This window comes from Siphateles boraxobius, unplaced genomic scaffold, assembly GCF_051911475.1.
Source record: "Siphateles boraxobius isolate OS27281-9 unplaced genomic scaffold, OSU_SipBor_1 65, whole genome shotgun sequence".
NCBI lineage: Eukaryota > Metazoa > Chordata > Actinopteri > Cypriniformes > Leuciscidae > Siphateles > Siphateles boraxobius.
This window is the reverse complement of record NW_027509192.1, coordinates 15,842,070-15,869,319: the sequence shown is the minus strand read 5'-3', so window position 1 is coordinate 15,869,319 and position 27,250 is coordinate 15,842,070. Positions and strand designations below refer to the sequence as shown.

Below are 27,250 nucleotides of genomic sequence, written 5' to 3'. Positions count from 1 at the left end.
AGCTTGCTTCTATATCACCATCTAAATGAAACCTCTTCTGTCGCTGATTTAAAAAGCCTCTTCATCCAGAAATGAAAATTGTCATCATTTGTCATTGTCAACATGGAGGTATATTTTCTTAAATGTTTTTGTGTGTGTGTGTGTGTGTGTTCCACAGAAGTCATTCAGGTTTGTGATGACATGAGTGTAAGTAAATTATGACAGTTTTCATTTTTGTGAAAGCATATTTCAGATAAATAGAACTTCTCAGATGAAGGGCACAAAAGACTGAAAGTTTATTTTAATTAGAGTCTGATTTTAGCATGTTATTAAGTTAAGCACAAATGCATAAGCCCAGCAATATAAGGTGAAACATGAGAATAAAATGAGATTAGAAAAAAACAACTATTTTATACGTACGTAATAGGGATATTTCCAAAGAATGTGAGCAATGGTGTCCTAAAAGGCCCTTCCACAAAGCTATTAGCAAAGTGTACAGATGATGGTCATTTTAAACAAGTCATTTTGCCATCTTTAATCATATTGCCCTGGGATATCTTTTCTCAAAATCTTATGTGGGATTTTAAAACGTTTAATTGTATTGCCAAGGAATATCAGCAGACAATATTCCTTAAATATTTATGTTCATTTTTTTTCACACATATGGAATATGGAAAACAAACAAAAATATGACTTTATTTCAACTATTAATTTCCTTCTCTGTGGGCCCCGAGTCAGTTAACGTAGTGTGATTGCGTAGATCTACGTCACACGTAGGCTCACTATTGGCCGACGCTGGTCATGTGTGTGATGCGTGTGACGTACAACAACAGAAGCTTACGCTGTTAAACTAGTGAAATGACTCGAGGCCCACAGAGAAGGAAATTAATAGTTTAAATAAAGTCGTTATTTTTAGTTTTTTAAAAGTATTCTCATCGTTTGATAAACTTAAGATTGAGCCACTGTAGTCACTTGGACTATTTTAACTATGTCTTTAATAACTTTTCGGGGAACAAGTGTCAATCCCTTAGAAGCCTATGGAGGAGTGATCCAGCTCTCAGATTTCATCAAAAATATCTTAATTCGTGTTCCGAAGATGAACGAAGGTCTTACGGGGTTGGAACATGAGGGTGAGTAAATACTGACAGAATTTTCATTTTTGGGTGAACTATCCCTTTAAGGCAGCATCACAAGACAGAAGACAACAACAGCTAAGAGAGAAAAAGAGAGATAGATGTTAAAAAGTAGCTTCAAACTATAAAGTTGTTAGCAAAAAAGAATGCCAAAAGCCCTATTTTCACGGGATAAGTATTACCTGGTGACCTCTAGTCATTTTTTATAATTGCGGAGGTTGTCTGTGATCTTAATCCCGTGCGAATCGGCCATGTCTGTAATTTGTAAAGTAAAAATTCCCCCACAAATGACCTACCATATTTCGCCGAACACCGAGGTCCTGTGATAATATTAGTATTGTGCAAATCGGCATCTCTGTGATTTGGCAGGGTCGTTTATGATTTTTTCGAGGTTTTTGTTTCCTGTGCGCTTTTTTATCCATCTTTCACAAAGAATGGAGGATGCGTGGGAGAGTTTTGATAGTATTTTGGCTGGGTCATATCGCTATACACGTACAACTACACAATTTGCAGAAAGAGAAAGCTGAAAACCATCAGAAGAGCAAAAACAAAAAGAATGGTTAGATGGAAATGAATGACATGTATAGCAGCGTGTGGTAAAGCACATTCTTCTCTTTATGATATATCATACAGCTAGACCTATAATAACGACAAGACATTTCCAAGCAATAGCCTATTGACATCATATCCGGGAGATAAGTCAGTAATTCGAGTAAAATAGGCTTTGCTTATCCCGTTCGAATGCCCCACACAAAATTCAGATGTGGGTGGGTAATTTCTAATTCACACGAGGTCCCCAGATAATGTAAATCCCGTGCGAATAGGGCTAAAGATTTTTTAGACTAAATATAAGCTTATGCAATCTAACAAACAACTGTTCTCCAAGAAATATGAAGGAATGTGCAAACAAATCATTGAATACTGAATTAAGTGTTTGCATAGTCTGTACAAACACACACATCCATTCAAACTAAACCACATTCCTCTGCAGTGTGAGGGATTGGGCTCAATACAGTACAGTAGTTTGAGACAGACTCAAAGTACAGTTATTACAGCTACAATCCTTATGGAATAGCCATTATGTTAACTCTTTCCCCGCCATTGACGGAAATTTCCGGCTTTCCGTGTTTATACTGTGCCGTGTTTTCATTGTTATACTGTAGGGGGCGCTATTACACATCTTCTGAAAGAGTACTCAATTTCCTGATCAAAAGACATGTGAAGAAGAAGCAGAAACAAGTGATAATATATGAAAGCAGATGCATATGTAAAATAACACGATCATCAACATTAAACAGCAAAAGTGCCGAACGTTACCGAATGAAATGTCGACCCAGGACGAGGTATAGGACTGTGAACCTTTGGGGGTGTTGATGGACTCGATCTACTCCATCGTTGTGAATCCGATCTGGATATAGTCTTTGACAAAACACGCTTTTCTCAGCTTTTTGTTCAAAATGTAGTTTTTTTTATGAAACTTACCCAAATTCAAATGTTGATAAAATAAAGAATGCTAGAATAAGCTAAAAAAAATGTAAAAGCAGAGGGTCTGTTCTTTCTTTTGATATATTGCATGTTCAGATATGCATACAACTAAATAATTTGGGGCTGTGAAAATTTTGTGAAAATGAAAGTTGCTAGCAGTGACTACTGACCCAGACCCCCACCCAACCCAAAAAAAAAAACCTGGCGGGCAAAGAGGCTCATGGATTGGCTCCTTTTGGGGTTACCAGCTCAGACCTATTCCACATATTCATTTAGCCAATCGGAATTGCTCATCAACCATTTCCACAGGTCTGTTGGTCTTCAAAAAGAAAATCTATTTTTACCCCCACGAAAGACATGACAGTGAGACCTCTAAAGAGCTCATGGTGGTTTTCTTCTTTGAATAGAGCATGACATCAGCTTTGGGCAGGTCAGCTGTCTGCCTGAACAAAACAAACGTGTCTAAACAATGCAACATCTGGAGATGGAGAAGGGTGATTGAGAGAGAGGAAAGAGTATGGAAAAGAAAAAAAAACGGGGAGGAGAGAAAGTAGAGGAGGAATGTGGCGGAAGAGAGTGGAAATGATAAAAAGGGGATGCAGCCAGCTGTTTTGGACAAGTGCCAGAGTGTCTAAGGACGTGCAAAGCTCTAGTTTACGGGAGATTCCCTCAAACAGACCTTTCTGAACGTTTAAACCCCCAGCCATGTGCCTGAGAGAAAGAAATAGCATTTTGTCTACCTCACACTCTTAGTCATCATTAACACACTGCAAATACTAATACACACACACACACACACACACACACACACAGAGAGACACAGACACAGACACACACACACACACACACACACACACAGACACAGACACAGACACAGACACACACACACACACACACACACACACACACACACACACACACACACACACACACACACACACACACACACACACACACACACACACACACACCTAAATGACCTCAAACAGTTCAGATTTTGACAACTCACTCTTCTGGTAATTTCAAGTTCAGACTCGCACTTCATTTATCCATCTAAATAAATGATTTAATCCCAATCTGAATTAAGGCACTATAATCTTTTTGCAAATAAAACAAAACAGATTTTCTTAAGAATAATCTCTTGTCATGAGTTGCTAAGCAGGTCCTGAATAGTTGCTAGGGCATTGCTAGATGGTTGAAAGTACACCTCCAAGTCTAGATATTGCTCAGGTCAATTTTTATTCTGTTTATGGAATTCTTTCAACTATTTATCATTCACCATTGAATGCTTAGAAAAGTAATAAAATACTCCTCAATAAGCTACACCATTTTAAATTGAATTCATGTCTGTAGCAGAAATGTTATGTCTTAGCAAACACTACTAATTTATTACTAATTAGTCATGAAGCTGACACATTTTCAAAGCAGTCCTCTCTGACGTAAACATTTTGTTGAGTGTTCTCTCTCTCTCTCTCTCTCTCTCTCTCTCTCTCTCTCTCTCTCTCTCTCTCTCTCTCTCTCTTTCTCTCTCTCTTTCTCTCTCTTTCTCTCTCTCTCTGTGTGTGTGGCTCTGTAAACCCTACATTATGGGTACAAAATGTCCCCACAAAGATGACAATATACATAATCCTTTTCCTTGTGGGGACATTTTTTGGTCCCAATGAGGAAAACAGCTTATAAATCATTCTAGGTGGTGTTTTTTGAAAATGTAAAAATGCTGAGTGCTTTTGTGTTGTGTGTGTGTGTGTGTGTGTGTGTGTGTGTGTGTGTGTGTGTGTGTGTGTGTGTCTGTGTGTGTGTGTGTGTGTGTGTGTGTGTGTGTGTGTGTGTGTGTGTGTGTGTGTGTGTGTGTGTGTGTGTGTGTGTGTGTGTGTGTGTGTGTGTGTGAGAGAGTGAGTGAGTGAGTGAGTGAGTGAGTGAGTGAGTGAGTGAGTGAGTGAGTGAGTGAGAGAGAGATATCATTGTGTTTATATCTTTGGCATAACTGAGCAAAACTAGTACCACAACTTTCACACGTCCACACATAAACACACTCAGCAAGAGGCCAAATCCCTAAACTGTCATTTCATGTGCACACTACACTGCACTCTCAACAAATACCTTGGGCAAAATCATCTACAAAACAAAATACCCTTCAAAGGCCTATATCAGGAATCAGTCAACTTCAGACATTTATCCAAGTAATACTCTTTCCTGTATAACCCTTCATTTGCTTTATCAAGGCACCCCAATTTTACTGTCTCTCTGACATACAGTATTTGTCCTTGCTCAGCATATTGACATATTTTGTCCTTACTCAACATTACTTCAGTTGATTCTGAAGAAGTGGATTTCTCAAATCTATTGGATTATTTTGCTCAATTTATCATCTGCCAGTTCAAAAGGATAAGTTTGATCACTTGAAAAAGTTACTTTGTGAAGCATTATACTTAGAGTTAAGAATTTGTTCAAATCACTAACCGTAAGTTTGAACAATCGTAATGATAATAATGCTTGCCTTCATGACACAAACCTAATCCGCAAATTGTTTCTTTGGAAGGTTTTCTAAACACATTAAATCAAAACCGGTTTTATAAGGCTCACCACTTGAGTTAATAGAGGATAAAATACTATAAGGGCCTAATGTTTTCCAAATTCTAATAGGGAGCATGCAATTTTTATTTGTTTTAAGGGAATGATGCATTGGTAACTGCTGATCTCCTGAGCAGTTAAAGTTAAGAGCTCTGCTGCTGGTTCCATTATGGCTCAGAGTTCGTATGTGTTTGCATGTGCACAAATGCAATGGCTTCAGGAATCCTCACAGGATAGGGTTAGAGTTACAAATCGTCAGGCAGTGGTCAACAGGTCAGACTAGATTGTTACGCCCACCCAACTGTAGGCCCCCGTAACAGTGTTAGCAAGGAATGTGTGAAACAAACAATCATATGCATCAGGAATACAGACAGAGAACAGTAGACACTGTTGGACAGGGGTCTCCCTAACCCCTGTTGTTTTGTTTGGGATGATACTCTATATAGATTTCAACAAAACAGAACAGGAGACAAAGAATCTCTGTTGGACGTAGCCCAAGAGACTGCTTAGCATTTTGCAGTTAAGATACCACAAATCCTATATAAGTATATGGAAGATGGTGGTCCATGCCTGGACAGGCTGGATTGACTCTGGTATGTTCTGCATTGCAGTGACCTGGCGTTTGGGGCCATTGGGAAGTCGGAAAAGCTTGATGGTTTGGATGGGCAGATTGACTCCAGAAAATTTTTACTAGAGTTTTTACTGGTATCTAGTGGGGCTTAGTAACCAAATACCACTTCCTTCTCTACAGTGTTCTGGACAGGAACTTCTTTACTTGATGAAGACACATTATCCAGACTATAGTGAGTTTCTCTCAGCTGCTGTCAGTAAGACAGTTAGGCAGGAGACACTGGGACAGGAAGAACCAGCTATGGTTAATGCTTTCATGCTGCATCCCTCGGTCCATATGTCCCTTTATCTCTCAGAATATTTGTCACTCTGTGCTTGAGTCCTTCTATTATCTCCACACATCCCTTTATCCTTGCATCTCTATGTCCCAGTCCACACTGTATGTCCCTGTGTCCCTCAAGTGAAACTACCAAAACTTTACCAGCCAAACACAACCACGAATCTCCCCCTCTCTCTCTCTCCACCTCCACTGCCAGCTCTGGAAAGTTCATTTGTGACAGTAGGTCCGTCTCCTTCGCTATGCACGTGTTTTTTCAATTAGCCAAGGCTCCTGTACACTATTCAGAAGAACATTTGGGAAACCATAATTCTCATGGCCCTGCACAAAAACTAATGGAAACTCGCTTAAGATTTTTCCGGGGGAGGTTTCAAAAAGAGCCATTACCCCAAGAGGGGAGCGGGGGGTTTGTTGTATTCATCCCAGAGATGAAGGGATGAAATGGCCAGAAGATTAGACAGATGAACGGATGGGTGGAGTGATGGACAGATGCATTACGAGTGAGAGGTAAAGCTGGCCTTTCTAAAGGTAAAAAGAAATCAAACAGACGTAGAGATACTCAGAATAGAGGTGAGTGGAGGAGGTGAACGAGTGCACGGATGGAGAGATTTTCCCCAGAATGCGGATGAAAGCTGGCCGGTCCGGATCTGGAGCGGGCCGCAGGGAGAAGGGACATGTCCAGAGGACTCAGATCAAAGGAGAGAGGCGGCTGAGAGACAGATGATGGGCCGTCCCCTCCCCTCCATCCCAGAGTCTCTATTTACACAGATGAGTTTGAAAAGCCTTCAGCAAGATTCTGGCCTTCAGCACAGCATATAAACACACACACACACACACACTCATATAAATATGCTAATGCAAATTCATTTATACACACCTGACGGTGTATCAATACTCACAAATGTTTACATGTGCACGTGTGTATATACACACTCACATTAACATTCTCCACATTTTGTGTACACGCATACATAAAATATACATATCATATATACATCTTTGTACTTCAAGTTAGCTAAAACTCCTACAATTGCACACTTAACATATTTCTGTCTACTAAAGTCCTTTACATAAAGTAAACCTCAGCATTGATACAATTTCTTCTCTAGGCTGTCACAACTGAATAAATAAATTCATTAGTATTGCTCCTATTTTTATAGATCTTGACATAAAATGGTTTTGTAGGAAAAAATAGTTTAAAATGCTGCCTAAAAGTGCACATTTGAGTCAGTGTGTGTGTGTGTGTGTGTTAGAATGTGTCAGTGTGTGAGGACACAGACCCCCCATGCTGACAGACAGACAGACAGCCAGACAGCCAGACAGCCAGACAGACAAATGGCTACTTTCAATAATAACATTAACATTGGCATTACAATGACAGCAGCAACTCTTACCTACATGCTTGTGAAGTCTGGGAAAGTGAGAGGTTCATATCTGCCGCTGCAGTTCCTGTGCTGCACGTTTAGACCCACAGGAGAGGGAGAGAGAGAGATAGGAGAGAGAAAAAGAGAGAGAGAAAGAGAGAGAGTGCAATGGAGCAGCGCAGCCCCCAGTCCCGGCACTCCAATTCTACGTTCTGAGGATGAAAAGAGAAGTCTTCATTACCAGCTGGAGACCACGCCTCCACCTCTCCCCTCTTCCCTCCCCGGCGCTTCCCTCTCCCTCCCAGCCAGTAGCAGGACGCAAACTTTGTCCCAGCCAAGAGAAGGCCAGTGATCTGCCAAAGCAAACCTTCAACCACAACCAACTGCCAGTACAGTGAGAGAGAAGGCTATGACAGATCCAGTCGAAGGGAGCACAGTAAAGGGGCTAGACGCACTTTTTGATCAGTGTTGTTGAACTCATTTTAATTAAGGCTTGCTGTAGGAAACGGGACATCAAACGGACTGTCGGTTTATGGGAAGGCACAGCTCGGAGCGCATACACATTTGTGCGTGTGCCAATGTCCTCTTTCATGCAGCACCGTATGCAAAAAAGAGGATATTTTACATTACTTATGAGTCAACTTTGAGTTTCCCCTCTCCCTCTTGTCATCTGTCTCTTGCTTTCCACTGTTGCCAAAGTGAATGTTATCCATGGCAGTCAAGAAAATCACTCTTTTTAGGAGAGCTGCATGCCGTCTGTAATTATAAGTGGGGTTGGGCATGAAGTCTGCCTACAATCCCAGCTCCGATGCCACAACACACACACACACACACATATATACACACGCCCTAATGGGAGTGTGAGCCAAACCAGGCCAGTGTGCTCGCACTCCTCCACTCTGAGGCACAGCATGACAGTTGAGACTATATTTTTAGCATATCCAAAACCTTTTTTATTCATACTGAAATTTTCATAGGAGAAATTATGTTTGCCTTGAAAGACAAAATCAATGGGAGCATTCATGGCAAACGGAATAATAAAAAAAAACTTAGACGCTCCTTTTCCCAATTATTTTCTGTGTGCATGCATTACAGGGCTATTTTAAAGTGAGCATTTAAACTTCTGGGATTGTCCTAATTGAGTTACCGGTATGTAAATGAAGTCTGGGGTTGAAATGAAAGCTAATGTTCTGCTACCGTGATGTGTCAGTCCTGTGGCTGTGCCTTGCAAAACGCTCTTTTCATCCTAAATACACGCAGCTGCTTGTTTGCATCGCTGTCATGGAAACGAAAATTAAATCAAGTCGTATAACTTTTTGGAACAAAAGAGAGACATGAATTCAGAGCCAATATGAAGGGAGAGATATAATTATGATTTATGTTCTGTTTTATTATCTGAAAGATTTGTCAGTGTTCTGTTTATAGTTGTGGCACATGCAGTGAAATTTGAATGAGAAGAACAAAACCCAAGAATGGTGAGAAACCATGGAGAGAATTAAAGGACAAGTTTAACTAAGCTTTACAATATAAACTTGTTCTTCACGGGCTTCAAGTGGAATCACATCTTATGTCTGTGATTCCTCTCCTCACCACAAGAGGACCCCTTGAGCAGTTTGTGCATTTATAATCCTGTAGGAAAGACTTTCAGTCAAACTGTTTGCAGTGCAAGTTTCAGGGATGGCAGTGAAAGATAAAACAAAGTGAATACACAAAAAGATTAAACGTATCTTATTTATGTTTCATAGTTAATGTTTACATAATAAATACTGCACAATAACTTGCAGAGATGAAATTCTTCCAGGGATTGATGATTATTTTATACCTACCAGTATCTGAATTCCTGATTTCTGGCTGTAACCTAAGTGTGAAGTCTGGGGATGGTTGCATAAACTGCTTTAAAAAAATAAAATAAAAAATAAAACAATCTTTAAGACTGGACATAACTTTATGTCAGTCAGGTATACATAAAAACATAGATTGGTCAAATTTGATACCGAAAAGAAAGACTGATTACCCTAACTGACTGCTAGTTGTTTTTACTAGGTCTTAAGCCAGTCTTAAAGGAAGATTTTTGTAATAAAATATCCAAAAATCACTTGCACAGTGTGATGTATTTCCTGCAGTTGTATACTTACAATATCCCAAAAGTTCCCAAAGATTTTTAACTTCACAGAAATTCCAATTTTAAATAATAGCTCGTCCCTGGTCATTGTCGCCTGTCAATGACGTAATATCCGCGATATCCCTGGTTTCCGCTATTACTGCCATAGTAACCATGGCGACAGACGTGGACAACTGCATTACGTCTAGTGGCACGCTCACGCTGTTGTTGCTTCGTTCAAACATTATGGATCATGGCAAGCGGACTTTGGGACAAAAGGAGAAGTAAAACGAGGATCAATATCAGCGCAGCGTTTTCGAGATGCCGAAAGCTTCACGTCCACGACTAACTTTGACTTGACGAGAAGCCACTCTTGCATACTTTATTAGACAGGTGAGCAAATGTACATAAAACTAATCAATGTTATATACAACATGATGAAATGTTAGAATATGATCAGTATGTTATTCGGATGTTGATCTAGCTTACTGCTAGTATCATACAGTAAACATACTAACACTGAATAACATTATGACTTTCAACACACTCAAATGCAGTTTACTGTGATAGTGTAACTTTAGACCAAGTGAAACAGCGCTGCGTTACCTCAAAAGTTTCATTCGTCTAATAAACTGACCTGTGTGAGTAGTAATTCAGGACTTGCGGGTATTTTGGTAGAATGAAATGTCCTCATTCCTTTATATCCGCGGGACTCGCGTGTGGCGCTGATATCTCTCTTATTAGCAATCGTGACCTGCTTCATACTACAGTCATGTTAAAAACATCAATGTGTTCACTCATCCATGAACATTATTAGATCCATCAGCATGACAGCAAGTTGTATAATTCCGCTTATGCATCATCAACCTAACAACCTTTGTTATTGTAAGAGGTTAGCGACCCATAGCGGCGAAAAAAAATTACATATTGTAGCTTTAACATAATGGCAATGTTCATGCTACTGGCCCCAGGTCTTCAAATGAATTGCCTTGATTTTGCTTGGATCTGCCTTTTTGAGCATAATAATATACTAACTGACAGTGTTGGGAGTAGTAATGCAGTTATGTAATCAAATAACTTTTTTTTTTAACTATTAAAGTAACATATTTAAATTTACATCAAAATATCTGAGATACTTTTTCAAATAAGTAACCCAAGTTACTTAGTTTTCCCATTTATTGACCGACAGCTCTCCTGTCCCCATGTTGAGAGAAATCAGGAGTAAGTGCAGAGGCGTTGTGTGTGAACATGATGGTTATTATAGTCCAAGACTAAATGTGAGCAGGCATTGCACAAAAGATTCAGTATTCCTCAAAATGAACAAAACAGTAAAATGCAAACTGTGAATATTACGCAAACCTGCAATAATTAAATGTTAAATTACACAAATATACTTTATGCATTTAATCTCACTTTATTAACTAATGTCTTAGCTGCTGACCTTCGATGACAATTCAATCATACTAATAAGCTAAAAATGACTTTTGATAAACATCATATTTGCATTTCTTTCTTTTTTTTATTGCTGATGTAAGAGTGTAGAACTTTCTTCTTCTGTGATATAGAACAGCAAAACAGCTGAAAGGTTTGTTTTGAGCTGTGTCATCTAATGTACAGGAGTGAATTTCCATTTCCTTCAGCCCGAGGCTAATTCATTTCACTTTTGGTGTCAAAGAGCCTTCACATTTACCAAAATGTTTTTTTTTTTTTGTAATTAAAAACAAACAAGCAAGCCTAGTCCATATTAGAAAAAGTAATGCAAAAGTAACATAACACATTGCTTTCAGTAAAATGTAACTTAGTAAGACAATTAGTTATTTTTTAGGGAGTAATTTTTTTAAGTAACATTCCCCAGCACTGCTAACTGATATGAGAGCTGGAGTTATGGTATGTCTTTCTGAAACAGACGGATGTCTGTCGGATGACAGAAAAAACTAGTGGTTGATTTATGCGGTTATAAACTGTGATTGAGGTGAATTGTGACATTTTTCCCTCTAACGCCACTGACTTTTAAGAGAATGATTATTTGACCATGTGTGCTGCATGACTCATGCCAGATCACTAGCAGTGTGCACATGTGACAAACAGCTATCAATACATTTGGAGTCGCAGTCTACACATTTCTGCAGTTTTATCAACATGGGCCAGTTCTTCAAAGAAGGATAAGTGTGTGTGTTATGTGACTTATTTCCTGTGCATTATTCTCAAAGGTCTGTTATAGTGTGTATAAACAGATGATAGTGAGTTATGGATGGTGTTGGAGGTATAGAGATTAAACTAAGGCCCTGTCCCAAAAGGCACACTTTATATGCACTTACGGTCTTTTGGACTTAAAATGGCTGCCGCATGCGCGTGATTGTGAAGTCCACAAGATCGTAGGGTGTCCCAATTTTCATTTCAGGTTTCAAGACAAGTCAGCTTTATTTATATAGCGCTTTATCCAATACAGATCGTTTCAAAGCAGCTTTACAGTGATAACAGGAAAATAAAGCAACAAAGTTTGTTTCGGCTGTATAGATCTAGAAGAAAATAGTGTCATTGTTCAGCTTAAGTAAGTTCAGTGTTCCTCAAAATTCAGAAGGGACGATATTCACTCTCAATGTGCACTTTTGCTGAGCCCGCAATGGAGCAAGCTTTGCAGCCGACTTCTACCCAACAGTCAAAGCGGCGCTACGTCACGAAAGTGCGGACTCTTAGGAAGACCGCTAGTATTTAGGGTGCCATTTTGGACTGGGCCAAGTGTTATGGTAGACTGAGCTATGCCCTGAGGAAAGCCAATAACTAAGCTGTCATTTTTGAGTTTCAGAGTCAGGAAGGCCACTGGCCAAGTGGGGAATAGATTGCCCATTTCACCCAGTAGTCCCATTTCTGAACCCAGAGGGGATGTATTTTCCCCCAACGCATGCTCAAAGGGTGGTTTAAGACATGCTAAGTGTGAAAAATCTGGGGAGTTCTGTCAAAACGAACATTTTAATTTGTTTTTCAGCTGACAATTTTATCCATGTAACCAAGTACAGTCACTCTGTAGGTTGGACACACACACTTTTAGTTACCAGCCATTATCTTTAACTACTAGCTTTCACCAAGATCAGTTATTAGCTTGAAATACAGAGATGAAGGGCACTTAGTTGACCCGGTCTTGACTGTAACGAGCTGCAACTAGACTAACAACTAAATATGGTGAAAACTGCTGTGCATCACATAACAGAGATCTAGCAAAATTAACGCTGAACACTGGGGACAATACTAGAGCAAATCTGGCAGTTTCTGGAAAGGGACTGCAGACAAATGCTATAAAAATATTTAAATATTTGTTTATATGTCGTACAAGTTTATAAGCCAAGGCTCACTGTCTTATTTTTACAGTCTTTTAAGATTGTTGCTTGTGCACTGTGCAACATCAAGGATCTTTTATACCAGACTGTACTATTCACATCATAGCCTTGATTATGATCCCAATATCCCATTGAAATCATTGAAATCTTGTCACGCTGCATGACTTCAACGGCACTAAAGGCCCAGGTATACTTCATTTTCCGTGTTCCACTCCATCTAGCACACCGCCGCGGATGGACGTGTTCGACACATGCACAGTTGCTTTTTTTACTCTACCAGATGTCAGTGGGCAGAACTGAGTTATGTCATTTATAGGACACTCGCTGGGATGGACAAAACAAGACAAGTAGTGGATCTGCCATTGCATGGAAAGTTTAGAACAAAAACACACTCTCTTTGACTACTGCACAGTACATCACACACCTAGTTGTGGGTTTTCAAACCTGTTCTGGAGGACCCCCAGAATGTATCCCTCATCTAACACACCTGATTCAACTCATCAGTCATCAGTCACCTCATTAGTAGAGACTGCAAGACCTGAATTGAGTGTATCAGATAGGGGAGACATACAAACTGTGTAGAGCTGGAGGTTCTCCAGGACAGGTTTGAAAACTCAAGACCTAGTAGACTCTTCTTTCTCAACATTAACCTTACGCATACATTGTTGTATGTGCATCGTCCACGTGGTAACAAAATTGGCCTGTTGAAGGGCAAAATCTGCAGTCTTATTGTGACGTTCACCGACTGTTGCAATCAACCTTTGCCATCAAATTATACTTTAGCTGTCCATGTTCAGCAACAATCCACGTGCTGTCCGCGTGATGTAATTTTCGTTACGGTAGGGTCCGTGGACGATGTCTTTAATAAGGTAAGTTCTTAAGTGTGGCATTTGTATACTGAATCCACTGTTAAATGTGTTGCTATGCATCTCAGAAGAATGCAGCACATTACTTGTTTATTCCTTAATTGCCTTTGGTGTCTCTAGGCTTTGGAAAGTGAACAAAAGCTGTAGGGGATCCCAACAAACAAGCCCATGACCATTGTTAGTAGTAGGTAGTTCTGTCTTGCAAGGGGAAAAATTATGATATTTGCCCAATACCCTCAAATCAATGCAAGTTGTAACCAGTATAATGTCAGGAGAAAAGAATCTCTCCCAGCAGGTCATTACTCACAGCGTGAATAAATCTAACGGGACACCCATTACATCATCAGAGATACTCTGATGTGAGAGAGATTGCGAGCACAATCAGTCAAGATCTTTTTCAGATACCAGTGCAACAGACAAAAACTAATTGTCAGGAGTCTCGAATACACTGTAACGCTTTGTTGGCGGATATTCTTTTGAATTCTTGTATAAGCTAAAGTTCAAAATGTTATTTCACAAGTACAATAGTTGAGCCCATCTTGATGACACTACACTGGCTGCCTATACAAGCTTGTATAAAGGACAATTCTGTTGCTAGCTTAACAAAACTCTAATGACCTAGTGTCACAACATCTGAAAGATCTCTCAACACTCTATTGTCCATAATATCATCTACGCCCATGGGATCCAAGTCTACTATTCCAAGTACAAGTTAGGGATGACGAACAATTTGAAACAAAATGAAGGAATTCCAATGAGCAGAAATCAGAAACACTCTGAAAAATTCAAGCCAAATAAATAACTTTTCCAGCATTTGGTTAATGTGACTCTTGCACAATGGTATTTACTCTCTACACTCAAAGAAGAACAGCTGTATTAGTATCCAAAGAAACAAACTGTCAACCTGACCCTTACTCGTGTTTGTTAACCGTGTTATGGTGGGTTGCTATGGTCTCAGGGAGCTGCCCCCTGCCTCCAATATTTGCCGATTTGACATAATTAGGTCTGCTGGAGTTGTCCTGGTGCACGGTTGGAGACCCAAACTAATTAATTGTCTTGGAGTGTAATTACCCAAATATCTCATCAAATCTCCTCCCTTGCCTTTGGGAAACTTGCCCTTGAGGCCTATCCAACCTCACACAGCTGGCTGCGCCAGTAACATCAAGTGTGTTTTAGTTTACTTCTTTATGCCAGCACCCCACACATGGACTTTCTAGCGAGTTCACTCTATAATCAAACCATCTGCAGCTACCAAACTCCACACAAATAGACTAAATGGCAAATGGCAGACAGAGTTATTCATACAATGAACTGTAAATAAACCCTAGATCCAATTAATTTATAACCAATGATCCTTAAACTAGCTATAATTATAATGCAACAAATACTGAACACTCCACTACCTATTATACTTTCTGTGATTTTTACATGTACTTTAGTTTGTGAAATAGCTGCTTGTTCATGTAAACAATATCTGGAAAGTTACAAAGCACAAATACCAAGCCAAAGGGAGTGAATCGCTCCAAAAGAGAAAATTTGCCTGAGAAATGGCTGCCATTATTTCTGTGACGTAGCTACGTCACCGTATAACACATTTACACAGACTAATGGCTGCCTTCTGGCTACTTTGGCTCGTCCTCAAACAAAGGTAATTATAGGCAGGTCAGTGTGTTATTTAGCAGTGGTATAAACTAGCTTGTTCGCTAAACCATTTGACTACATCTTTTGTGAAACAGAATGACAATATCAGATTCCAAGAAATCATCCCTCCTAAAAAAAATCCAGCATTGCTGGTCACCAGCATAAGTTATGTTTTGCATGCTGGGACCAGCATGGGATGCTTGTTTGTTGGTCCCCAGCATGGGAAGCGGGAAAGCTGGTGGATTATCAAGCCAGCTCAGTTTTGCTTGAGAACAGCATGACTGCTAGTCCACCAGGACTACCCAACCTCTAATCAACATAAACCAGCCTGGACCAACTTGGAATTAAAGCTGGTTTATGCTGGATTTTTCAGCATGGATATTCATATTGTAGATGATCATTACCCCAAATTGCTGTCAACTTTTAAAAGTACATTGCCACATAATACAGATGACATCCATGCTAACAGACATGAGATAAAAATACCTAATTTTGCTTTCCTTGTGTTTTTAAGAATACCTTAGAAATTATACTCACATGCCTCATTAAATCCAAATGAGTAATAGTATAAGAAAAGGTGAAGCTTTATTGACATTGTAGAGGCTCTTCGTAGGCGTGAAAAAAAAAATCGAAACAAGATTGAAGAGAGAATGATCCTGTGCATATACAGATACTAATACTGAAATTCCACCTTAATCTCCAGCTAAAGTTTGAAAAGGTTTTACCAAACCCACTAAAACAAACAGTAAGCTAATGCACCACAACTACACAACACATGGAGTTTCTTTTGAAGCATTTAAGTTTTTCTAATGAAAATAAGAATTAAGAGCTGAGATAGGACTCAATGATTATGCAGCTGAAGTGCAGGTACAACAATTCTGCACATTTTACTTTCTCACACTCATGGAACTCTGACAATTCAGTTTAATTTCAATTTTGCTCAAATGTAACACATTCAAGTGGAAAACCAGGACCTCTAATACACAGTAATGATTTGGTTTGGCCAGTGCCAAAACTGCCCAGCTTGTTTTGGCAAGAGTTGATGCAAACCAAATGCATTATTGATGCAGTCCAAGTAAAATCAATATTAAAGTTAAAAAGCCATGAATTCCGCTTTACTAGAGAGATTACTCTGGATTTTCATTAATTAGAATATTAGAGGGTATAAACCACTGGACGTCTTGACATGCACCATTTAAACTTAACCAGGGCATTTCCATTCCACAACAGTACAGTGTTTTTTAGGGTAATTTACGTTAGCATATTGTACAGAGTTGGTGAGATTGAGAAAGAGAGAGAGAGAGAGAGAGAGAGAGTAGGTAAAGGGTGTTGAGTCAACACTGCCCCCTCTAAAAGAGCCCATTCATGACAGACCATCTTGCATTCTGCTGCTATTTACAACAGTCCAGGGTTTCTTTTAACTCCTGTCTTCACTGGCGTTTTCATAGTAACCTCACCCGACAGCAAACTCACTCCAGAGCACTCTACACACACACACACACACACACACACACACACACACACACACACACACACACACACACACACACACACACACACACACACACACAGACAGCGCACTATTTCCATACAGGATCAGTTTAGTCTCAGTAGTGTTGATATTAGACTTAACCAAACCATAATGTCAATAATGCTTAGAGGAGACAGACCCTCTCTCTTTACTACCCATAATTCCATCGCATTATTGGAAAAATTTCACTCAAGCGTGACTCAAATAAGAACACTCTCTATGAAGCCTGTATATTGAATGCATTCTAAAGGTTGCATTCACCAAGGTCTTGATGATGGACATTGCAGTCTGTTCATGGCTAAACACTTAAGATTGATTAATTATTTTTTTTCACGTTACATAATGCAAATAGTTTGTCGCAGCTAGGAACCAAGATTTGCTAACTGCTACTACTGATCGGAAGCTGAGTTATTAGGTGGAGGGACATTTCCTTCTTGGCAGCATTTGTTTGGATGGCAATTTAGACATACCCATGAGTGCAGAATGAGTCAACCTACAATTTAAATGCATTTAAAGTTTTAGGAGTACACCAGCATACAGACGTCAAAGCTAATACACATGGACAAAAATCCACAACAGTCAATGCATTATATACAGTACTTGCTCTGAAAAAGTGCTTCCTATTTTCACTTGCAAATGAAAAAGACTAAATGGAAAGGTGGATATAATTCATTGTCAAAATTCTGAAGGCATTTTCACATTTCCAATAACCCAAAAAGATCAAGGTACAGCAGTGTCAACAGTGGCTCGCAGGTCAAGCATTGTAACGAATCATTCAGAGTTCAGATAATTTCAACTTTGACCCAGTTGTTGCTGTGCTGTGACCTTTCAAAGTGCAACCAATGATTACTGGATAATTTACTTCATGTAACATTTTGTGTATTTTTGGTTGAACTATTCCTTTAATAATTGGATTATTTTCATTCATGCTGGTCTGTAACATTATTACATCGACTGGATGAGGATCTGGGAGTGCAAAACATACATCCATACGTTTTTCTCCTTACTAACTGTCCATGACAATGAAAATGAACAATGATGCATTCTTTAACTCCTTCAGTCTTGTTTAGTAGAGTCTAGGCTGCATCATCTGTGTGAAACCATTACTACATAAGATTTCAGGATAATTTGAAGCGGTTATTTTGGGCTTCTAAAAGCTGCTAATCTTAGCTCTGTAAACTGCAGATGTGTGTGTGGCCTAGCATGCAAAGAGAAAGAAAGGGATTTGCGAGCAATAAGCCAGGAGCGTGTTAACCTTTGGATCTGTTTCAAGTTTTCTTGGATTTATTAGAGCCCACGGAAATAATAGACACACAGTATGTCTTTGAATACCACCACACCCACTGCAGTCAAATCAAGAGTGTGCCTTCACAAGAGGAAAAAATTCTGAGTGACAGACAAGTACATATACACACACCCAAATATACATACCCCAAAAAATTTATTGAGCCAATTTGGCATCTGCTGTACTCACAAGTCAGTGGGTGAAAAGAAACAGCATGTTGTTGGGAGTGAGCTTATGGACAAGACAAAAGACCCATTCAACAATTACACACTGAGTGGAAGAGCTGCAAATGTGTACTTGGGTCTGATTTTTTTTTTGCAAAAAGATTTTTTAAACTTCAGATAAATATGTTCAACTTACTCATAAAATAGTGAGTTTTCTCCAAGTCTTGTCGACAATATGTGAGTAATACTGTGACATCACACCTGGTGATGTCAGAGTGATTGACGGATTCATTGTGACCTCATGCTCCCGAAAAACTTCATAAAGTATATAGATGTGAATCCTACAGGATGTGTATGAACTCACACAGCGCCTCCAGTAGGTCTGTGTGTGGGTATGTGGTAACAATGGTCTGTGGGTTACTGCCGGCAGCTTTACCTCGTCATCCATATAAACCTTTAATATGAGACCTTTAAGCTGCAATCTACCATCTGAAGTCACTGCACCCTGTAATTGACCTTAAAAATACTTTCTGAAGAGGTCGGAGGCAATGTCATTGGCCAAAGGCCCATGCAGTGGCTGCCTGGCCAGATCCCAGAGGAGCCTGGGAAGGCATAGGAGTGTATATTTAGTGCCCTGTCCTTTGAATGGGAACAAGAGACGTACAAATAATGCCCGTTTGTGCAGAAAACCGCCCGTGTTCTTCCTGAATTGTCCCGTATGAGACGCACTTGTGTTTCTCCCAGGGGGCACCACTTCTGTAGAGTTAAATTCATCAAACCGTTGAAAATGGCCTTGAGTTATCATAAGTCAATCCTTCATTTCAAGATGACTATTCATTTCTCACGGGGACTGGAGGCAATGTAAAGGTCAGTTCAAGTCTCCTATCTCTTTCGCGGCATGTGTGAACGAGACACCTTATATTTGTGAGAGACAAAAAGGTCTTTAACTTTCCATCGCGCAAGAAAGGCCTTAAACCGCACCTTAAATTCCACAGCTTCTCTGTCAGGCCGTTATATTATTCTCCATTACATAATTTGTGGAACAGCTTATACATTTAAAATTGGAAGCACATCACTGTGTAAAAGTAGGATTTAATAACTGGGTGAATCTCACGAAACCTGTCAAGTAAGCAGGCCTGGGTCATATTTCACACCAAAATTAAATTCACACTTAAATATATTTTTTTAAAGAAAATGAAGCCCCTTGACTTATAGTAATTACAATAAACTATGTACTAACCCTGAACCTACCCCTATACCTAACCTTAACCCATGTAGTTAACTTATATTACTCAGTACTGTCAAAGGGTAAGCACTGTAAGTACACATATTGTAAAATAAAGTGCAAACGGGCAAAACCATTGGGGGGTTTTCATGCTCTGGTCAATGTTGTGCCATTTTACTTGTATAACATCTTTCAGACCCGTCTAAAGAAAAAATTCAAAACACACATTTAAGTGTTTATTTTATTGATTTCTATTAGTTTCAAGTTTTTCCCTATTCAGCTGTGGAAAATTGTATACAATGCACTTATTGTGTACATGTATGTTTTTATGTTGTGCTTATATTTAAAAAAAAAGCCTACAAGTAATTACATGTCTAAGTAATTTCTGTAATGACATCTATAATTACACTGTTGACTCTTCCCTTACACCTCAACCCACGCTTAAACCTACCCATACCACCAAACCTGTCCCTAAACTTACCCGTATCTAGGGTGACCAGATGAGATTGGCTGAAATTATGGATGGGGGGAGTGGTGGGGGCTGTTGTAGTCCAATATGTAGTCATTATTCATTGCCGAAGTATTTTTAGGCACACAGTGCCGCGACAAATCAATCACTCCTTTAAGACTGGCTGCCTGCACATTCATCCACTGAGCTCGCGGCTGCTGCAACTTGCGCTCTCTTCACGACTCAACCTCCACGGACAGTTGTTAATGTTCTATTAGACAATAACTACATAAGATTTTGCTTTAGTATAATTTCCGGGACTATCAGGGCCGGATTCGGGACAACAGCTTAGATTTCGGGACTTCTGGTCACCCTACCCGTATCCCACCTTGAAGGCAGACTTTTTTTTTGCAATACAGCATGAAGACAAAAAGTACAATGTACCTAACAATTGTTTTTATGCAAGTACATAGTAGTTAAAGACGTCTAATATAAAGTGTAACCTTTTTCATTACATTAAAACATATTCCCACATTTGATTCTCTGTATGTCAGGATAAACCAGACTCAAAGACAAAACAGTTGTTTATTGAACAGATGGATGAATGGCACAATTCAGGTGAGTAAATGGCACATATACAGTTTCTGAATGAATGCTGGTGGATAACTTGCTTTTTTTACATTGAAGGTTGTGAACAGGGATGATGATGGGAACTGGATAAAGTGCACAACTCATTACGAGAGCAGGGAGTATACAGGTAAACTAAATCCACAGCTTTCAGGCACGAAGACGAAGGAGATTATTGGAGAGATGAAAAAGAATCAATGGGATAATGGGATAGTTAATGGGATAGCTCACCCAAAAAATTTTAATTCTGTCATTTTTTACTCACCCTCAACTTGTTCCAAACCTGTATGAACTTCTTTCCTTTTTTGAACACAAAAGAAGATATTTTAAAGAATATGGACCAAGCAGTTGATGGACCCCATTGACTTCCATAGTATTTTTTTCCCCATAATTTTGGTTTGGTCACCGACATTCTTCAAAATATATTATTTTGTGTTCAGCACAATAGTGTTTCTATTGTACTTCCTTTAATTCATGCTAATTTTATTTTTTAATTCTCAAAATATTATATATTACAATTATTTTCATTTAGGGGTGAAATGTGACATTTTTGTGAGATGCATCCACACATACTCTCGGATATCATAATAAATAACTGACATCATGTGTAATAACTTAGTCTGCTCATAACAACAATGCCATCATTTGATTGGGTTATAATAACGCCTCTAGTCAGGCAACATGCAGATATGATTTACTTGCGAGAAACTTTGTGAACTCATCTGGAAAACGCCCAAGTTACACTTCCCTTGAGGCCACGTCAAACGACAACAACAAAAATACGTTCTTTTCTTTGACTTCGATCCTTTCCAAAGGGGGAAAGAATTCCAGCATTCCCCAAAGCAGTGCTGCAGGTTTTCCACGCTCTCCGGCGACAGTTTCAGTGGACCGGCACATCCTTGCCCAGATGGCCCGAATGAGGCCGTCTGCCCGTTCATAAAGGGCACCGAGTTCAACTCTATAATTTGGTTCAGATGAGGTAAAGCAATATTTCTTAATTTAATACAAGCCATATTCCTGTAGAAACTATTCCCTTTTTACTCCCCTCTTCCCTGTTTTTTTCCCTCTTCTCCCCCTTCATCTTACATGTCCAAAGACTTTCTTTGGCTCAGGATGAAAGGGAGGACAGAGATTGCGACCAAGAGAGAAAGAAAAGAGATGAATACTGGTCTTTTTGAAGGTTACACAACACATCCTGGTCACAACTATTACTGCTCTCATCAAAATACTCTAACCGTGATTATTCTAATATCTCAGTTGACAGCTAGCATTATGACAGCATGCATCAATGTTAACCCACTTCATGCAATCATGTTTTGCACCTTATCACTTTGCACAGCACCCTTGTGCCTTTATGACACAAGGAACCCATTATCTGCACTGTTTTACTCTACTAAGATGTTCTGTTTAGAGACTCCAATGCAATTTTCTTTCAGTAGCTCAAAAACATACATCACTGGAGTTACTGGCTCCTCAAACATAAGGTAAGTGACTTACAGTTAACTTGTTTGCTGTTTAATCAAGAGGCAGATGCTATTGATGTAGTTCAGAAACTATTTGTTGTGGTTTACATTACATTTGGCCTGTAATGAAAGCATGTTGAGTGTTGAGAATCAATTGGCCAGACTAAAGTAATAATTGAATCCACTGCTCAGCTTGACATGATCCTTCCTGACTAATACAGCATGTGAAGTTTTCTCAGATTGTGGGTCAATTATATCTGATGAGTTATTGAAAGGACAAAAGACAAGCAAAACATGCAATCTCAAATCATTTTTAGAGAATATAAGCTTGACGGAGCTGTGGCCTAGCAGTTAATGCATAAGCTACAACACACTGAAGTCATGTGGGTCATGCAATTTTGAATAATTCCCAGATCCTGCACCTTTCTACAAAGATTTGTCTCTTGTGTTGAAAAAATAACAGCAGTGGGGTTGGGAAAGACATGAGGGTGAGTAAATAACGACAGAATTTTCTCATTGGGTGATTTATCATCTTAAATGGCGTCCACTTTGTATCTATGAGGACAAAATATCTCTTTGTTCCATTTTAAATAGACCTTAAAAAAATGCATTTTCCCTGAAGATCTGCCATGTTGAGCTAACTGGCGAGAGCGTCTTTTCTTCTGCCCTGTCAGCACGGTCTCGGGCCAGACCCCGAGCTGTCCATTCTCTAGTGCTCCATCAACTTGTAGCACATTTTTTGTAGCTCCGTCCGACCCCATAACAGGGCTGTGATGTCAGGTTTGGGTCTCCTTATTGGATAAGGTCTCTCACCCACAACTCGAACTGCAACCAAAAGAACTTTGTCTTTTAAATGGGAACATGAAATTAGAGGTGAATCAGCGCTGGCAACCATGTTATTATATACTTTTCTTCCCCCTTTTCACCAAAATGATTTCAATTGATCTACATTTCCATGAAATCAAACCAAAGTCTGGAATATATGGCTCCACATCTTAAAGACAGGATATCTAACTTACCATCTAACAAAATTTAAGGCCTCCGATTTTTTTCCCTCAGTCTGTCTCTCTTTGGTGGTAAAGCTGTAATTTTTCAGAAGCACATCCCACAAAATTGCATGGAGAGATGTTCCCATTTTTTGGTCCGTTGGAGAGACATATTAAGCATTAGACTTCTAAAAACATCTTCTAAAAGACAGCCATAGTGTTCATGCTGACTTGTACATTAGATGTGACCTAGAAGATGTAAAAATTTGTCCACTTCGGCTTATACCAGCTGAGGTTTGAAAACAATAAACCATTTGTTCACGCTAAATTTGTGGAGCCCTATCATACTGTAGATAATATTTTACAGATGGCTAGCAGACTTGTTCATTCATCTGAACCTCATCTCTTGCCAAAACAACAATTTCGTTTCTGACTTAAACGTTAATAAGCTTTCAAAATTATTAAAAAAATATTTCAAGTTTGAGAATGTGATTTGTTATGTCATTGACTTTCAGTTACTGAGAACAAAACATTGTTTTATAGTTTGTTTCATTAAATCCACAATAGACAGACTCCAGATGGAAAATCTCTCAATGTTATCTAACTTCCAAACTTTGGGGATTAATGGTTTAAAAGTTGAATCTCAATGGCAGTTTCCATCAAAGGCATTTGCGTGGATCATTTTTGTGAATATGGTATACTATCAATGTACAGTACACCTGCTTCAACACAGAGACTATTGCACCGCAAAGGGTTTTCAGAATATAAAGAGTAAGAAAAGACCTGGAATGAATCACACCCATTAGGGTCGTTCCATTTTGGTCGTTCATTTACACAACAACAGCGTTTTGGGGACATTAAAATGCCAAATTTTGAAAATGAGTTACAAAGTGAAAGTTTTTTGAAACTGATACAGTTATTGTCTCTGTGTAAACAACAAAAAAGCGAATTTGTGAAAACGGTGACATTATATACATGCATATTGCGTGTTCAGTCTATAGGTGTGTAGTTTATCCTTACTAATTGACCTCACCTACTGGCCTGGCAACATAATACAGTGTTTTTAAGTATTAGATCGCTACATACAGATAGAGACTTTTCGGAGACAATGAACACACAATTTCAACAATGTATGGTTTATCGGTGTTCTTCATGCCAAGTCGGGTATTTTTATAACAATAGGTGTTTATTTATAATGCAATACTAATCAACATAGCCTTTATCAATGAGCAGAATATTATAAAATAATATATTTTCTGTCTGATTTTTTTAAGGTTATTTAAAACCCTCTACTTAGGTTAAAAAGTAAGTTTGGAGCAAAAACATGGTTTAAATTTCATAAATTGTTGTTTATTGATGGTGTGCTAGGTTAACATGCTAGCTAGCCCTAAGATGCACCTGCCACATAGCTGAGCAAATATGTTATTTTTATCAATATTTTTGAATAGTAAAGCTCACTTAAATGTTTATTTTTTTAAGAAGGGCATTTGATACAGTTTCAAAGAAGTAAGAAGATTGATTAAAGAAATGAGGGATTAAAATAGTGTGAATAGAAAGTCGTCAGTGATCATAATAAAAACAAAAGCCATAACCAGGCCGGAGAGGTGTGAATGTGTCAAGGGGAGACTGAAACTGAATGTGGATTGAATTTGCACCACAAAATTATAGAGAAGAAAACAATTCACTGAACGGATGCTTAAATGATTACAATAAAAATCAGATAGCATTTTAGAGTCTTCTCATAATAAAATCACATGACATGATCTTGAAAAACATTTCGTTAAACTCAGAAATTTAGACTTTCTATATTAAAATACTGCCTACTTCAATTTTATTTTCATAAAGATTTTAAAAAAAAATTTAATAACTTCACAAAGCTTTGAAGCTGTTTATTACAATTTTTTTTAAAATTATGACAATAATTAATTCTGACTTTACAATAAACTGCCATATGTCTGCTTTCAAATGAGAAAGCATTTATGCTTTTAGTGCAAAGGGTTCATGAACTGTCTCTGTTTTAGTTTGGGTATGCCATTTCTTGGGATTTTTTCAAAAGCTGGGGTGCAGACTAACAAGTTAAAAATCTTTAAAAAACATATATTTCCAATGGTAAATTTCCTGTATTGGCTGTAAATTTTCTTTTCCTTCTAAAATCTAAGTGGTTACATGCTTTCTAAATAAAACATAATATCTTTTTATGCATGTGCTTAAAGGCTTTAATACGCTTGAACCTCGATAATTGGTGCCCGCAGGTTGGCTATATTAATAATTGTCTCTGCATTATAAACTATAAGAAAAGCAATTCGAAAAACTTTAACACAGTTTTTTTCCCCTCAGGAAAGAGTTGTTACCTTGGAAAGGAAAAGTTGCAGGATGTGGAACACGGCCAGTGTGTCTATTTCAATTAACCGATTACAATCACCAACAGAGATACATCTTAAGATACAGATATCACCTAACCGTATACATAGAAGAGTTTTACTGATACTGATCTACAATACAAAAGTAATTGGATCCCACAGCAGAACAAAGCTCAGGCGTGATTTGTGGCCTGCACGGCAGCAGACGGTTGATGCACAGACACATATGTGCACACATGCTCGCAGGAATCTGCTGGCACGCTGTCATTATGGCTGGATATGTGTGTAAACATGTGGCAGCGGGGAGAGTGTCAGTACCGACAGGAACATCTGAGCTGTCAACAGAGGCTCCCGATCACTGAGAGCGAGATAGAGAGAGAAACAAAACAGCTGGCATGATTACGCCATTGTCAAAACAGAAGTGCTCGCGGGAGGACTGCCAGCAGCCATCAGTGTGCTGCAGGAAAACCCAAATCATCCGCACACTCGCTGGAGGAAAGGGTGACGACCTCTTTGACCCGGGGCTTTGTGTGTGTGGGGGGGGAGGAGGGTGTACAGTGTGGCAGAGCAGCAGGGGGTTATGGGATACACCCCAAAACAGTTTTGAGAATGTGAGTAGAAAAAAAAGTGTTTAAATGATGATTGATGTTCCACAAAGAACTTTTTATTCTATAGTTTTTCAGAAATAGAAAATATTAGCTTTCAAGTAACCAGAGTCCAAAACACTGATCTGAAGAAACGATCATGTGAGCTATAATAGACAACCTCTAAACTGGACAAACAACAACGACAAAGAAAAAAATTACACTCAAGAACCCTAAAAAAGTGTAATAAGTAAAAATACTGCTCTTATTTTAAATGATTCCATGGTCTTTGTGCAGGAAAGCAAGACCAGACTAGGGATGCTAACGATTAATCAACGATCGATCAATTTTTGATTATAATTTAATCGATAAAACGTATCGATCAACAATTAGGCAAGGTCATGCGCATGCGTGCTTCTCAACCGGGAAACACGACTAAACCCTATTTATTTAGACTAAAAATCCTTTTCATTAATTTGGTGAGGAACATGCGTTTTGAGCAGCATTTACACACCAGCATGCTGTTGTCCATATGCCATTGCAGAATTAAGGCTAGCGATTAATTAATCATACATTTAAACGACGATCGATCATGGGAATTTGTGTAAATTGACATCCCTAGACCAAATACAACCAAGAACAAATATAAATATAATCCATTCCATTTTTCCATTCAATAGGTCAGTTACAACAGTTACATGTCTCTTCTGCTCACCAAGGCTGCATTTATTTGATCAAAAGTACAGTAAAGCAGTAATATTGTGAAATTATATTATAATTTAAATGAATTTAAATGTTTCCTATTTGAATATATTTTAAAATGTAATTTATTCCTGTGATAACTCCAGTCTTCAGTGTCACATGATCCTTCTGAAATCATTCAAATATGATGATTTGCTCAAGAAACGTTTATTAATATTGCAATTAATGTTGAAAACAGTTGTGCAGCTTAATATTTTAACACCATTCAATGAATAGAAAGTTCAAAAGAACGGAATTTATTTAAAATAGAAATCTTTCGTAACATGATAAATGTATTTACGGTCTCTTTTGATCAGTATCCTTGCTGAAAAATAAACTTATATATAATAGCAATCTACAACACAAATGTAAAGGGACATAACTTTTAGTATACAGAGCACATTATATTATTTGATTTGTTTATATTTATTGTCTGACTGATCTTGTTGCATAG

General features: G+C 38.6%; 2 protein-coding genes across 9 annotated transcripts in view; both read right to left on the bottom strand.

The window, feature by feature from the left end:
* znf469 (zinc finger protein 469) overlaps nt 1-27,250 on the bottom strand; it is a 376,839-nt gene that overhangs the window by 51,640 nt on the left and 297,949 nt on the right. For 5 of the 6 annotated variants that reach the window (XM_077211301.1, XM_077211302.1, XM_077211303.1 and 2 more), the window contains one exon: nt 7,470-7,651. The gene's annotated coding sequence lies outside the window, so the exon portion shown is untranslated. The remainder of the gene's footprint in view (nt 1-7,469; nt 7,652-27,250) is intronic. The other variant, XM_077211306.1, reaches the window with a different exon arrangement.
* Nucleotides 1-27,250, bottom strand: part of LOC143721168 (troponin I, fast skeletal muscle-like) — a 492,195-nt gene that overhangs the window by 226,857 nt on the left and 238,088 nt on the right. The window lies entirely within an intron of this gene.